The sequence below is a fragment of the Symphalangus syndactylus genome, chromosome 3, assembly GCF_028878055.3.
Source record: "Symphalangus syndactylus isolate Jambi chromosome 3, NHGRI_mSymSyn1-v2.1_pri, whole genome shotgun sequence".
Classification (NCBI taxonomy): Eukaryota; Metazoa; Chordata; class Mammalia; order Primates; family Hylobatidae; genus Symphalangus; species Symphalangus syndactylus.
Window position 1 is genome coordinate 124,427,944 of NC_072425.2, and position 16,695 is coordinate 124,444,638.

At 41.5% G+C, this 16,695-nt stretch overlaps 1 protein-coding gene across 2 annotated transcripts in view; it reads left to right on the forward strand.

The window, feature by feature from the left end:
- Positions 1–8,060: 8,060 nt before the first annotated feature.
- Positions 8,061–16,695, forward strand: part of ELMOD1 (ELMO domain containing 1) — a 78,045-nt gene continuing 69,410 nt past the window's right edge. Inside the window, exon 1 of one of the 2 annotated variants that reach the window (XM_055272982.2) lies at positions 8,061–8,324. The gene's annotated coding sequence lies outside the window, so the exon portion shown is untranslated. The remainder of the gene's footprint in view (positions 8,325–16,695) is intronic. The other variant, XM_055272981.2, reaches the window with a different exon arrangement.

Here is a 16,695-nt window from a genome sequence, read left to right on the forward strand (position 1 = left end):
GACCAGAACATGTGGATTCTCTCTAGATATGTGTCTATTTTTTTTTTTTTTTTTTTTTTTTTTTAGTCGGAGTCTGGCTCTGTCGCCCAGGCTGAAGTGCAGTGGCGCAATCTCGGCTCACTGCAAGCTCCGCCTCCTGGGTTCACGCCATTCTCTTGCCTCAGCCTCTCCGAGTAGCTGGGACTACAGGCGCCCGCCACCACGCGCGGCTAATTTTTTTGTATTTTTAGTAGAGACAGGGTTTCACAGTGGTCTCAATCTCCTGACCTCGTGATCCACCCGCCTCAGCCTCCCAAAGTGCTGGGGTTACAAGCATGAGCCACTGCGCCCTGCCTGATATGTGTCTTATTTATAGTAGGCACTCAAGAAATCTTATTGAATTGAAGTAAAGGAAGTTAATCCTGGTGAATTCTGGCCAGGCACACTGGCTCACGCCTGTAATCCCAGCACTTTGGGAGGCCGAGGCGGGAGGATCACGAGGTCAGGAGATCGAGATCATCCTGGCTGACATAGTGAAACCCCGTCTCTACTAAAAATACAAAAAATTAGCTGGGCGTGGTGGTGGGTGCCTGTAGTCCCAGCTACTCGGGAGGCTGAGGCAGGAGAATGGCATGAACCCGGGAGGCGGAGCTTGCAGTGAGCCGTGAGCCAAGATCGCGCCACTGCACTCCAGCCTGGGCGACAGAGCGAGACTCCATCTCAAAAAAAAAAAAAAAAAATCCTGGTGAATTCATAAATAACATTTTCGAGTTTCAGAGATGCTCCATAGAAGAAACGCCCTTTCGAGAGTAACAAAGGAAAGAACAGGTGCTCTAAGCACAGCTGTTATGTGGAATTCCAAGAGCTGAAAAGTCAAAACTTTCATGGGCACATCGCTCCAGGCTGCTCTATATTGTGACTGGTACACTTCAATACATGATGCCATGAAATGTAAAGCCACAGACTTTTATGTGACCTACATACCTGTACTGCGTGAGTAACAGGGCACTGTCATGATGTGTCACTGAGCTAAGAGTAGGCATACTCCTTGGTGGAATATTTTTATTGTGTGTAGGAAATTCTGGGACGTACTAAAGAAAAATGGATCATAAACACTCCTTCCAATGGGCTCCCGTCAGAAAGCTGTTCATATCTCTAGTCCACCATGTACTCCTTTGCATTGTTTATCTGCTTCCATCACTTTCTTCTACTACCAAGCTGTGAGCTTCTTGAAGGCAGTCTCCACATTATTTATCTTCGTATCTCCAGTGCTCACCAGAACCTAGCACACAGCACTCAACAAGTGCTAAATGAAGACAGGATGTCACAGTAATCTTCATCTTTTTCAGTTTCCATAGTAAATAAGCATGAGAAATGTCTCCATGTATATTTTGTATATTATATTTTACAAACCAAAAATTGAGATCTATCATCTGAAACACAATCTGACAATGAGAGAAAATATTTGAAATCTAGATGATCTCAGAAAATTCTGAACAGATGAATGCCCTATCCATGTGTGAGTTACATTATTCATTTATTCTTCCCTTTCTCTCTCCATCTATCCAGCCATTCACTCACCTATCTGTCCCTCATCATCCATCCATTCATCCATGACTTTATTAAAGGACACCACCAACTCACATTTTCAAAAATATGAAGGAAATTTGTTGCTTTAGACTTATGAAAATAACTGCAAAGTGGCAACATTACCTTTCTTTGCTTTAGTACAGAATTTGTTGCTAACAGCTCATATAATACAGGATTTTATTCAAATTTGTAAAAATATTTTGAAATTTTTTCAAAATGTAAACAAAAGGAAATTAACACATTTTATTACTTTTAAAAATCTTTCTCCCACAAGCTGGCAGATTCTAGAAAAAGAGGGTTGGCCACAGTGGCTCAGGCCTGTAATCCCAGCACTTTGGGAGGGCAAGGTGGGTGGATCATTTGAGGTCAGGAGTTCAAGACCAGCTTGGACAACATGGCAAAACCCCATCTCTACTAAAAACTGCAAAAATTAGCTAGGCATGGTGGTGCATGCCTGTAATCCCAGCTACTTGGGAGGCTGAGGCACAAGAATCGCTTGAACCCAGGAGGCAGAAGTTTCAGTGAGCCGAGATCGTACCATTGCACTCCAGCCTGGGTGACAAAGTGACAGAATTCTTCAGTTTTGAAATAAAAATAAACTTCTGTTCCATAGGCACAAATAAGCCTTAGTGTTTATGTTTATTGTGAGGTAAATAGTAGAAAGATTAAGTCAAATTGTACAATCCTCATGTGAGGTGTAAATGTGGAATTTTTCATTAGAAAATATTTTGGAATAAAACAACCTCACAAATTTGCCATACATACCAGAATAAGAAACTGGTTAAAATGTTGTAATGCCAAATAACTATTGTTAGAATGTATTAGTTGTGTCCTTTCAATAGTTTAATGTGACCAAGCCATCTGTTTGAAATGTAATTTTGCCTGAGATTTTGTCTCTAGTTTTTTAATTCTTCTAAACTAAATGTCCAGCAGAATTCTCTGAAATAACTAGGGCCTGATTCAAAGTTTTCACTATATCCACATTGTTTGCCAAGTACTTACTGTCTGTGGACAGGTTTACCATGACAAAGAACATAACATGCAAAAACAGACCATTATTTTAATGAAGATTGTATGTGAAATCAGAATTATTTAGGCTATCTGGATATCTATTCATGAAAATAAAGAACAGCTTTAAGATTTTTTATTACTGATTACTGACCCTCTTCTACACCCTCCCCTTTTTCCCCCAAGTGGATAGATATTTTTTTCTCAGTGATGATATTCACCCCTTTTTTTAGGGTGGAGATTTCTCCCCCCAGTGGATTAGAAAGAAGAAGCATGGCTATTTCTTTGCCATGCTGGCAACAGCCTTCTTAGCTGTATCCTCCAAGTCAATGCCGTAAGTAATGGGGAGTTAGTTAGATGCTATTGAGCATATTTTAAGGCTCTGGACATTGAATCCTTCAAACTTGACCACCAGAGGGGCCATGAGTTCTAGTTCTCCGAAGTGTTTGATGATGCCATTGGCAATGATAGCAGAATTCACTATCACACCTAAAACAATGTTGAGGGTGATTTCAAACTCAGGATCAGCAATGAGCAATTTAAATGTTGAGTACACCTGAGCTTCCTCTACGCTACTGCCGATATCTAAGAAGTTGGCTGGGCTTTGATCATTAAGGGTAATAATGTCTCAGAGAGCCATGTATAGCCCAGCATCACTTAGTAAGGATTCCCATCTAGTTTTAATTTAAGGTCATATCTGGTTACTTCATTTTCAATAGACACATTTTTAATTTGTTGGTCATGCCAAATACGTTTTTTGTGGGCATTCTGCATTGTCCTCAAGGTTTATCATGACATCAAAATAGACAACCTATCATTCCAGAGTTTCACCAAAGGGTTTCACTTCAAGCTAAGTAGCATATTTTTCAGGAAGCAGTAAAACCTGATTTTACTGCTGGTTAAGCCTGATTTTTGTAGACCTGTAGAAGCCTAAATTTTTTCCCATTTACTAAACTTGACTGTTCTCTATGCCCTCAAAATGTAAATTTCCTCCTTAAAAATAAATTCTGGTAAGAAGCTGCCACCTATGACTGTTAACGCCCCTCCTGGAGGTTGCCATCAGTAAAGGCCATTGCAGGATTAGCCCATTAAAACTTCCAAGTGGGAACATCACACCCAGTGCCAGTTACAAAATATTCTAACTTTTACCCTGTTTTGTGACATCGGTTTCTTGCTCTTAGGTACCTGCAGGATCAGCCATCTTTTAGATATTAATTCAACTCCCCTGGATTTCTCTGAAAGGAGTGGGGGCCTCAGCACCAGCATTCACAAAAGTTTTTGACCTGCACTGTCATAGGAGAATGACACTTTAAACAAAAACCAGGCACAGAGGAGTCTGACTAGGTAACTGAGATGAGAGAAGAAGGGACCTTTTTTCTTCATTTTATTGAGATAGGTCTCACTATGTTGCCCAAGCTGGTCTCAAATTCCTGGGCTTAAATGATACCCCCACCTCAGCCTTCCAAGTAACTGGGACTATAGGAACCAGCCACAATGCCCAGTGAGAAAGGGACTTCATACAGATTTAATTCTATATTGGAAACCAACCTTGAGAAAAGCCCACATTTTGTGGTGGGGGGGTGGGGGGGTGGGGGGGCAGGGGGGTGTATGCTTGTGTTCAGATATGAGTTCCTGAAAATCATAGTGTCTTATCCAGCTTTGTATCCCCAGTATCTAGTATAGTGCCTTATATATATAAGTGCTTAATAAATGGTTATTACATGAATTACAGTTTGGATGAGTCCTTGTGTCACCAGAAACCCTCTCGAGATCACATTTAGAGGACTGCCACAGCAGCATCTCTGAGAGTCTTAGTTTGTTTAGTTTAAAGCATTCTCTAACATGAGGATTAACACTCATATAATCTCAGTCACAATTTTATCACTATAGATATTAATGAACATGGTGAGTCCAGCTGCTGCTTTGGTTTTACGTCCAGAATACCATAAGCCTATAAAATCCATTCCATTGGAAAGCAGAGTGGCCTTACGTTAATTTCTAAACTTTACATAACAATTAGGCAAAATTAGACAAGACTTCATGCTTTTTAAGTCCAGAGATTTCCTTTCTAGTTCTATTATGAAGCCAATACATCGAAGAATACTTTCCTCCCACAGTGCTTAAGACAAGTGCTAGATTACAAATAAATAATATTTGGGCCATTACAAATAAATAAATAAATGGGCCATGACTTCCACCCCACCCACAAAATGATCCAGGCAGGATATTCCTACGTGCTTGTCCATTGCTCAATCTACCCTTTGCTAAAGGAAGACATTTCTAGGTGAGGACATTTACAGTCAAATAAATTCCAAATGATAATGTTCAGTAAGAGATCTTCTGAGCAAGGAAGTATATCCACCTCTCTGGAAAAGACTCAAATTCTGTGTCACTTGTAATGGGCCAGTGTGGAGTCTAAGCCGATGATAAAGCATCTCCTAGCTTTTCCCCTTCCTCTTCAGCTCTCCGGCTATAACTCTGGGGAGGCTGTAGAGGCACAACATTCTCCTCTCTGGATTCTTCACTCATGACCTGTAAATGCTACATCACATGATCTCAGTTTCTTCAAATACCCTCTTTGTTGACTGCATGTTGATCTGCTCAATAGGTATTTTTATCCCAAAATAATGCAGGACCCAGAAGTGGAGAAATCTGTGGACTTGTGGTGGAAGAGAAATTATAAAAAGAAAAACTGAGCCAAATCCTGGTGAAGCAATTCTAGGTTTAGCAGGAAAACCAATTAGAAAAGAACTATAGTCTAAGGAGGCACATCGAGTTAAGAACCTGCTTACATTCATTCATTCCTTTCACACTTTTCCTTGAGGATCTATTACATATTGGTCATCTGCTAAGTTCTGTAATACAAAGATGAATGAGACCCTCCACTTGAATTGCTCACATTAAACAGTGGCAAGATTGTCCCTAATTGCTATGGAATACATGTGTACAAATATGCTTTGAAGAAGTCAGTTCTAAGTGATACCAAGGCTGCCTCACACTTAGACAGTAAGAGAATTAGAGAGAAAAGCTTGTCATTCAACACTAGGTAGATTCAAACAGAAGATGTATGACAGAGAATAACTATTGACATAAATAGAGGCCAAAGATGGTGAAAAGGTGAGAGGTTGGGAGTGGTGTGCAAGATCCTGGAAGAGACTTTTGGGATGCAGGAGACCTGGGGGATCCAGGTTGATTCTGGACATTTTAGAAATGCCATTCCTAAAGGTTAAAGGATATAATTTGTTGTGGAGATTAAACTCTCTGGCCCTCCCCCACCATTTTCCATTCATCACATGGGATTGCAGCTACCTACCTACCTTGAGTGGTTTGAGTTTAGGAAAGTTTTAGCTGAGGGAATCAACTGAAAGGAGTAAAAGTCACTGGTTCAGCAACAAACTGGCAGAGATCCATGTCCATGTCATTTTTTGGCCTAGAGCCAATATTAATATTTTTATTGATGTTTTTTGGAAGGATGAGTCAAGACTCTATTGCGTAATTTGATGGATAACACAAAGACAAAAATTAACAGAATTACTAGACTTCTGTCCTTAGTGATTATTTACAGTTTAGGTGTTTATATTCTGTCTTTTTCAACTAGACTATAAGTTCCATGAGGGCAGGAACCTTGTCTTGTTTGTTCTTATTTTCCTAACATGTAGAATGGTGCCTGCACATAACAGTTGCTCAGTAAATAGTTTTACATTGCTTGAACCACAGTGATAGGCTGTGATGAATGCTGGGATAGCAGTATGCACTGGTGCTATGAGAGCACAGCATTCACTCTGCCTTGAGGTTCAGGGTAGGCTTCAGAGAGAAGGTGACATTTGAGCTTGAAGAGTGAGTAGCACTTCATGAAATAGAATGAGAGAGAATGATATTTCAGAAAGCGTGGAACACCATGAATAAAGCAATGTGTTATGAAAAAAATAGTATGTTTGGGGGATAACAAAAAGTTTATCTTTTGAACGCTGATACTTAAATAGTCAACAGTATGCATGGGAAGTAAATTTCCTTCCATACAGGCATACCTTACTTCATGCAATAGTTGTGAAACAAGGACCACAGAGACATGCAAGTAAATTACTTTTAAAAGACTATGGAGTGAAATTCTTTTGTCAGGTGGATTAATCTATCCCTAATGAATCTCTCCCGAGAAGCTTTTCCCTCCAAAGGTCTATCTTTTTCCAAGACGTTTATTCAGGGAGGTATCCTTCATATCTCCCTGAAAAGAAAGAAAAGTAAATAGTGGCTAATGCTTTTAACAATGATAAAAAAAATCAGAGAGGTCAAGGCTTTAAGGTCATTTAATGTGAAGAGGAAATAAGATAAATGTTCAGCATTTAAGGATTATCACTAACCCAACTTTTTATAAAGACGGAATAGTGGGGACGGAACCTTCAGAGACTTTTATTCAGGGAACATCCACTGCGGGGACAGGCAGATGCTTTGGTATCCGGGCTGCTGTGCGCCGCCAGCTGCCCAAGTAATCCTCACAACAGCCCACAGAGGTAGGCATTACCACCCTTTGTTTTACAGGTGAGGAAACAGAGGCGCAGGACGGCCAGGTAACCGGCTTGGAGTGATGAATGAAACTAAAATAAGCGCCGACCTCTAAGCTCATTTGGTCTTTCCCCGACCCCATGCGGCCTCATTAAAGAGACTTTTTGGATTAGCTGTGGAGAAAACGTTCTTCATCAAACATGAAATGCAATCCTGAAAGCACAGGTCTCTCTCTCTCTCTCTCTCTCTCTCTCTCTGTGTGTGTGTGTGTGTGTGTGTGTGTGTGTGTGTGTATGAAGTGGCTTCTGGGGCCCCAGGAAGCAATGTTCCCCCAAATAGCCCCAGACCAGGGTGTCTATAATTCATTCTGTTATAATTAACCCCGGGGTTACGGTATTGTTTCTAAAGCCCTTGTTGAAATGCAGATATGGACCTGGCAGGATTGACACGATCTCTCAATTACACCTAATTAAAGAGCTGGCTCTTTGACAATCTGACCCGACTGGGCTAGGAGTGGGAAAGGCGGGGGCTGCCGGTGGGGGTGAGGGGTAGGCTTCTGCAGGCCCGGGAAGGCAGGTGAGGGGTGGGGATCAGGATTGGGAGAGTCACTGGGTGCACGGTGAGATGGGGGAGGTTGGAGCTAAACTAAAACAAAGTTTGACTTCTGGACAATTATCCGGGGAACACACCTTGCCCGGGACTGTCTGGGAATCCCATTGACAGGTCATCTCAGGTTCACCATCTTCCTGTCGTGGGATCCTCCAGCGAGTCCACCCGGGAGCAATTAAACTGGGCCACACCAGCCACCTCCCACAGCAGCGGGGTCCGCAGATTTAACCCTTTCCCCCCAGACTCCGGCACTGGGGGCCGCGCTGCCTCCCCCAGCACCGCGCCCGCGCCCCCGGCTCCCGGACTGGGCATGCTCAGTAGCCGCCCGCTTCGTGCTCCCAGGGAAGCCTCTGCACGCCCTCCCCCGCTGCTCTCGGTCGCCTCCCCGCCGCCAGCCGCCCCGGGTGCATCCCGGCTTGCTCCGCTCCACGCGACCCAGATTCCTGCCCCGCCCCCGCCCCTTCCGCGCTCGCAGCCAGTGCGGCAGCCGCTGCCGCCCCTGTCCAGCTTCGGCGCCCGGGACCGAGCGCGTCGATCGCCGCCGCGGAGCGCGTAGCCGAAGCGCCTGGGGAAGGCAGAGATGAAGACCACGCCGCCGCGCGCCGGGAGCTGCTGAGCCTGCTGCCGCCAGAGTCCAGGTGATTGGAGACCCCAGAGGAGCCTAGGGACTAGGGGCGAATGCCCTTGGGGAGGAGAGAGGTGCGACGAGGACGCGAGACATCACGCGAGCTGCGCTGTGCCTGGGAGGCAGCAGAAATGCTAAGCATCGGGGGCAGAGAGGGAACGTGAATGAAAATGCACTCTACCTCGGTGCAGGGGCTCCAGGGTCACCCAGGACTGTGATTTCCCTTTCTATTCTGTCCTCCCAATTAACACCCGAGAGGCTGCAGGTCGGCGCGAGAGGCTGTTTGCATCTCGGCCCGGGCGTAGGTCGCCTAGCGACCTAACGCCGAGGGCTCGGGGAAGGGATCCCAGGCAAAGCCAAAATGGAAGGCGGGACAAGGGCGGCCTGGCTGGGGCGAGGGGCTGGTCTGGGTCCCTGGGAACCCCTTGCCTTGTGGGCTTCGGTCTCCAGGGAGGAGCAAGGCAGCCGGGCTGCGGGGCCGCCGGACTGTGGGGTCCTCCGCGCAGCGAGCTGGGAGGAGCGGTCGGCTGGGTTGTTGCGCTGCGCCTCCTCCAACTGCTGGGCAACTCCGCACTTCAATATTAGAGCATCTCTTTCCTGGGCAGGTAGAATTGGACAGCCGAGTGGGGAGTGACAGCTGACAGCTGACAGCTGACGGGACTGTTAAAAGCAGAGCAGTGGAGTGTGGTGGTGGGGTGAGCTGTTGTGGGTGCTTTTTTTTTTTTTTCCAAGTGTGGGTGCGGGCTGTTCTGACTCAGTGTTTCTCTCAACCTCTAAGCGGCGAGTCCGGTAACACAGCTTATGAATATTTCAGGAACGACCTCACGGGCTCACTTGCTTCAGATCAAGTTTAATGAATATGTTTGTCAGCCTTTCTGCTCTGCACAGTGCCCTGAGCTTTCCACATTTCATCCCTTTCCCCCACCAACTAGGAAAAAGACGCTGCTAACCGCCAGTGGGCCGTAGATTTGTACTATCAATTGAGTCTGTCATTTGGAGAGATCAGTTTTGGGCAGGCATCCAGGCATTGTTCTGCATCTCTGCAATGTATACGTGTTGTGCCCGTAGCTTGACAACCGTCCTTAACTGGTGCTGCCAATATGGTGGAAAGCAGGTAGTATGCTTGTATTGGGATAAATGTCTTAATTCATTAACCTATTATGACAACACGTAGTTACACCAGACTTAGTCATTCCCTCCCCCAAAAGTTTTCTCTGAGGTCAGTTTAGTTGGTATTTTGCCAAAGGCACACTCTTGTATCTACATTGGGAGGTATTTCTCTCATCTTAATCTTTTTCATAGGAAGAAGAAATAAATGTCTTCTCTGTAAGACATCACTGTCAAGAACACTGAAAGAAGAACCCATTAACGTAGGGAACGTTGAGGACTGGAACAGGCTGTAGGGCAGTTTTCCTATACTTTGGGTTATAACTTCCATTGCATCACCACCATTTACCAGTAAACCAGCACACACAGCAATCAGTACTCGAAATGGTCCTCTTTTGCAGAAAAAGCCTGCTTTTCTCCCAGCTTTGGTGAGATAGATACGTAATCTTCATAAGGACCTATAAGGAATTCCTCTGTGGAACAAAATTTTAAGCCTCCAGTACAAGATGCTGAAAGAAGCAACTCTTTAATCTTGCCAGGCCATACACAGTGAAGCTGAAGTGCTTCAATTTACAGATGTTTTAGATTTAGGGAAGGCTTTTCCAACAAAGACCTACTGCAGTTACATCACAGGCTCCACCTCCGCCTGCCAGGCTGCTTCTGCAAGCCTGTTAGTGAGGATACTATGTATTGCTATGCTTGATTAATGAAGAAAATAAATCTCCAAATCAAAGATTTATTTATTTCTCTTTTTGCATTCTGCTGATTTAATTGAAAATATGAAAATTTCAAAAATTAATACTTGCAGCCAGGACTTAACTGAGGCTCTATAACTCTATAAATGTTAGCTTTCCAAGAGATCATAAGTAAAATTACAGCATTCTTTGTAAAATCTTTGATAAACTGTATTATAAGAAAAATTCTATGAAATTGACAAAATAAGTGAAAATGTCATATAATAAATTAAGCAGCATTTCTTAAAGCATGTTACTGAGATGTTGAGAAAGAAACCCAGTTGCATTAACAGACATGAAATCTGGATGATTGAGAAGTTTGCGGAGCTTGCATACAAATCCCCAGGTGCCTTAAAGGAAGTGTTCTCCGAGTCCTCTGAGAATTTTTAACAAAGCACTGTTAGGGTTTCCAGATTTAGCAAATAAAAATGTGGGCTGCCCAGTTAAATTTGAATTTCAGATTAACAGTGAATTATTGTTTTTACCTATGTCCCATGTAATATTTGGTACGAACTTATACTACAAAATATTAGTAGTTGTTTATCCTAAATTCAGTTTTGACTGGGCAGCCTGTATTTTTCTGGCAACCCTAGTTACTGGAAATGTTTCATTCCTCCTTTTTGGGTCATTTACGGGTTGAAAAAATAAAGTGGAGCAGAAATCATATGCTGTTCTGCAGACAATCTGGGACAAGCTCAGTTCTGGTTCAAGCTTTTGAAAATAACTCATGCTTAGAAGTGAACAGTTTCACTTCAACACATATTGGTTGGGTATCTCTGCTTGCTAGGCTTAGTGGAAGGTGCCAAGGATGCAAAGATGACAAGGGGAAATGGGGCAGGGGGAGGGATCTGCATCATAAGTTCTGGGACTTGCTGTGCCAGTAGTGTGTGTTTATGGTGGTGGTGGAGGGGCGTGTCTACTGTAGGAGCCTAGGAGAGGCACTGAATTATGCTGGGCAGCTGTAGTCAGGGAGTGAGATGCCTAGCAGTTTTGACAGGGCTGGCCTTGAATAAGAGAGCGAGATCTTATCCTGGGCGAAAATTAGAAAAAAAAAATCTCTGTGTTAATAGTAGAGTGGTGCTGGAAGTTGAAGGATTTGATCTGATAGCCTCAGTGAGAGGACAGAGTGGCCTGCTGAGAATGAGGGAAGAGAGGGGGATTCTGAAAGAAAGATTTTAAATAGTTGCCAATGGGAATGGAAGAGAGAGCTGAAAAGGGACAAGTGCAGGAATTGGCAAATGGTACTTCGGTGAACGGACCTCAGTGCATTTAAAATAGCAATTGATCTGCTCTTGACTCATGCCCTAAGTGCTAGTTTACTATTCTGTTACCATCCTGGTCTCCTCAGGTAAAAAGTTGTCATCACACAATACTGGAATATATCATTTAAATGTTTTACTACATTTATATAAAAGTAGATAATTAAATATAATATTCGAGATGCCGATCAATAGTCAGTTGCTTCTTGGCACAAATTTCTGAAATAAGATAAGCAGATGTCTTGGTTTTAGCAAATCTGTTGCTTCAAGTAGGAAAAGAAATTAAATTGAGATCATTTCTGATTTGATCCAGCTATCTTTAAAAAACTAGATTCTGATGATGGAAAGAGTGTACATTTTACAGATATAGCACTACGTGAAAATGGCTATATGCTTGTAGTACCGCAGAGGGCCTAGTCAGAATGTTCCAAATGCAGTTAATTCCAAAAAACTAGCACACCACATACATGTGTGTCTTTGAAGACCCAGAAGCTACTTTCATTATTGAATAACATGGTAAATTTCCAGGGAAGTTGATGATCAAACCACTGCAGTCCATGTAGAGAACAGTTCCTCATTTCTTGAAGATTCCAATTTGCAAACTCCGGCAACTGATAATAGAATGTCGTTCTAGATTGCCCTTCTGTCAACAAATCTGTTTTTTTTTTTTTTTTTTGGACCCATCCTTCAGAAGAGCCTCATGTGTTTGAGTGTCCATATGTGTGGTTAAATTTCCACTTCAAATTTTATAATAAGGTCTTAAAATTATAAAAATTACCCTATACTAAAACTTAGAACTAAGTAGCTCATTAGGGTGTTTCTTCTCAAATGATTATCCTTTCAACAGAGCAGAAAACAGTTCTACTTCAGGTTTTTCTACTGTTCCTCTTTGCAATGTTTGCCAAACACATTCTGCCCTGTAATTCTGATGGTATATGAGAAAAAAAATATGACCAAGAATGTATTGATGTTGCTAAAATTTCAAGGCAATTAGACCATAGGTTTTGTTTTCAGCAAGGGTTCGCATGAACATGGCTTATTAAAGAAAGGCTTACTGCAGTAATCCTCAATGACAGTTTATGTGGAATATCACCCAGAGAGAACCTTAACTGAAATTGTGTGCCCAATTTACATTTTATATTCTAAGTCCTCAGTGGATACTCTGAATTTAAAGATTCTGAAGACAGTATGTTCTTTCCTCCTGGGAGCTTTTAACCTTCCAACTCACTTATGCTGACCATAAGCAAGTCATGTTTCATATCAGTTTCTATGCTGTAAAATGGAAGATATACACATTAAAAAAAATATTGTGCCAACCCTAATCTCAGTATCTATAAAATAAACTCTAAGTGTTGCTGTGGTTCCAAGGGATGAATAACTTTATTCTCAATGAAAGTAGATGATTTGTACAATGTCTGGGTACTCTATATGATATTTAAGATGCCATTAAAATAATTCACAATTTGATTTTTTTGCTTTTTTGGTGCGAAGCAAAATAATTGTGGCAAATGCCTAAGGAGAGCTCATTAAGCCTCTTTTAAAAATCAGTCTCATGCAAGCCAATAACTGCAGATTCAAAAGTCTTTACATAACTTTTAAATGTTTCCATTTTAATTATTGGGATTAGGACTTGGGTAATTAGAATGCTGGTTATAAGAGCTCATTTCAGCTGTTATAACTCTCCTTTCTATTTTTTTTTTTTTGTGTACAGGTAGTTGGTGAAAGGCTACCATATGTTTTGAAGTTTTCATTCATGATGAAACTAACAATTTATTTATCTCAGCTGTTTTTTGGCTTAACAGATATCATCAGTGACATCAGAAACTCTGTTCCCTAGATCTTTTTTACTTTACTAGTTGGCATTATAAATATTTAAAATGTGAGTCAATCTTTGGAATGAATTTACTGTACATTTCTTACTTTTTCCTTTAAAAGAATAGGAATATTCCGCTCTTCAGAATTTGGAAGACAGATTTTCTGAAGATTCCATATTCCATAAACACTGACATGTTAATTTCAGATTTCCTTTGCTTTATAATCCACTTAAATGGGCAAAAACTTAAATAATTGCTTTTAGTTGAGAAATTCAATTGTACATTCTTTTAAAATGGTAAACATTTATCAAAGCTATTTAAATTAAAATGCCTATTATGTACATCATTAGTCATAATTTTAAAAAGCCTTTATTAAAATACTTTACATAGAATTTTGACTTTCATATTCTGTCTCATGGATAATGTATATGTAGCCCAATATGTGAATCCAATATATTAAAATCAAGGCTTATGAAACAGATGGGTTGAGTTATAGTTTTTGCTTCACTAGAGAGTTTTATGCTATACCAAAAATTTCCTCTACTATTCCTTTAAACTGTAGATAACCTGGAGTATTTAAAATAGAGGCAGAATTATCAAATTTTTATATGTACACAATCCCTCTAGTACACATTTATCAACTAGAATATTGAGTAATCTTTATGGGCGAGAGGCAGAAATGAGGTCTGGAATGTAATGTTGTAGCTGGGTTGATCAGCTACATCCAAAGAATGTTCATAGGTATGGAAGCCAACATAGAAGCTGGTTTCTGTTGGTCTACCTTATAGCTCTTTATTTGACCATGACATTTCTACAATTTTATCAAGGACTCAGATGTACATAGATCATAATGGAAAGCTCAAAGCAATAGAGAATTTGGATGACAATCCGGATTAAATTTGAAATCTCTTAGCCCAGAGCAAGCACTGGAACTAAGATTATATTTTAAAAGGATGGATGTGAAGTTCATTTAGGTTGTAAAATCACTTGCTAAGGACATAGTGTAGAAGTCCTAGTTTACCAACGGTTTGGTTTTCAAAAAATAGTTTTAGTTCACTTGAGCATTAGCAAACAGTACAGAAGAAATTAATGCTATACTTTGGTTGGATTCACAGATAAATAGAGCCCAGATCTAAGAAGGTCAGAAACAAAAAATATAACATACTGTACTGAAAGTGATGCATTTTGGGCCACCTATCAGAGAGAGAGCATGCTTTTATTGGGTAGGACATTGATTCTGATGACCTTAAAAACATCTCCTAAATCTTATCCTGCAGTTTAAATTGAGCTCCCAGGCACTTATCCACGAATCTGCCAATGTCTAATTCAGCTTAGTAGCATGTATGTGATAGATAACTATTGTACATCATTTCTTTGACTTATAATGAATGTATGATCTTATTCTTTTCCATGTGTTAGTTATTCCCTAGGTAATTAATCAATCTAACTAAAAATAGGTGCATCTGCTCTGTAACTAGCACCAGGTTAAATTAAACAGCCTGTATCCAGGTATTCTTTAATTATCTAAGATCGTACTTGAAATTCTAGTTCAAAATGATGATATGTATTTTGAGTAGCCATAAAATAGGCTTGTGTCCAAGTCCTAAAAATAAAATTGCACAGCACACCTAATCAAATTAGACAACGATGGAAGATGAACATGTGTTTGTTCTGAGTGTACTCTACGCGTACTCTGTCATTACTCTGCATTGTGTTTTGACTTTTCAAAGTATTTGTTTATAGCATACAGTGGACAACTATCATTCTTTTTCAACAATGCCATCTGAATCTCTTTTCCATGTTGAGGGTTGTATTAGTGAAGGTTCTCCAGAAAAAAGGAGATATATTTATATTAAGAGACTTATTGTGAGGAATTGGCTTACTTGACTATGGAGGCTGAGAAGTCCTACGATCTGCTGTCTGCAAATTAGAGACCCAGGAAAGCTGGTGGTGTAATTCCAGTCCAAGGGCAAGAAAAGACTAATGCCCCAGCTTAGCAAGCAAGCAGGAGGCAAAAGCAGGTGAATTCTTCTTTCTTCTGCCTTTTTGTTCTATTCAGGCCCTCGATGGATTGACAATGCCCACCCACACTGGGAAGGGGAAATGACTTACTGAGGACACCAATTCAAATGCTTATCTCATTCAGAAACACCCTCATAGGTGCACCCAGAAATAATGTTTAATCTGGGCACTCTTTGACCAGTCAAGTAGACACAGAGAATTCACCATCACAGAGCCCACTCCCCACTCTAGGAGCTGAAAGTGCCAGATGCTTCCTTTCCCCAAACCTCCTTGCACCTGGGCCTGCGCCCATGATCCAAACTCTGCCCCAGTGGCAGATTTTCCAGTCGGCAGTGCCCCTTGACCAGTGCTGGAGCGTCAGTGGGGCCACTCCAGTCTGTGCCTGGTGGTGGCAGTAGAGGTGTCTTTACTGGGCCAGTTCTGTGTCAGCATTTCAAGTGTTATTTTTGGCTACATAGCCTCCATACCCAGTTCTCTAGCCCACCTGGAGATGTTGTGAGTTGCCTTCAGAACAAATTCCATTTCTGCCTAAGTTGGCAGAGCTAGATTGTGTTTCTTGCAGTGATAAACAGGGTGCAAGTCCATTTTTACGTGGGACCTATTGAGCACACAGCACTGAGAAAGGCACAAAAGGAAATGCTTTTTCATTCTCTGAGTATTTATGGAATAAGGCATCTTGCTTGGCATTGGCCAGAAGGAAAGACATACAAAGCTGGTATTTTCGAACTAGTGCTATGAGGACAAGTAGGAGGAGGTGGGGATACTACTGGCCAACTTAAAGGGAGCGTAGATGTAATTCCATGGCTATGCTAATTTTAAAAATTGATTTAGTACAGAGATGAAGTGTTGGGATAAGAAAGGATACTTTTCAGGAAAATAAATACTGCATTTCATCCATTCCAAGAGAAAAGTTTTTTCCTTCATTTTAACATTTATGAAATTAGGAAGCATTGTTAGAGTGTGCCATGTTTTAATTGTTACTTTTTTCTGCTCAACTCGTCTACCATATTTTACTGAATCTAAGACGTCATTGTCATATACTATTTTATACCTCTAAGGAAAAAGCCCAATAAATAATTATTTTAAAGATGCTTCTGCCAGGTACAGTGGCTCACACCTGTAATCCCTGCACTTTGGGAGGCTGAGGCAGGTGGATCACTTGAGGCCAGGAGTTCAAGACCTGCCTGGTCAACATGGTGAAACCTGATCTCTACTAAAAATATAAAAATTAGCCTGGTATGGTGGCATGTGCCTGTAATCCCAGCTACTCGGGAGGCTGAGGTGAGAGAATCACTTGAACCCAGGAGGCAGAGGTTGCAATGAGCCAAGATTGTGGCACTGCACTCCAGCCAGGGCGACAGAGCGAGACCTGTCTCCAAAAAAAGAAAAGAAAAGAAAAGAAAAAAAAAGAAAAAAAAAGACTATGTCCTAACAGCATACTGGGGCCT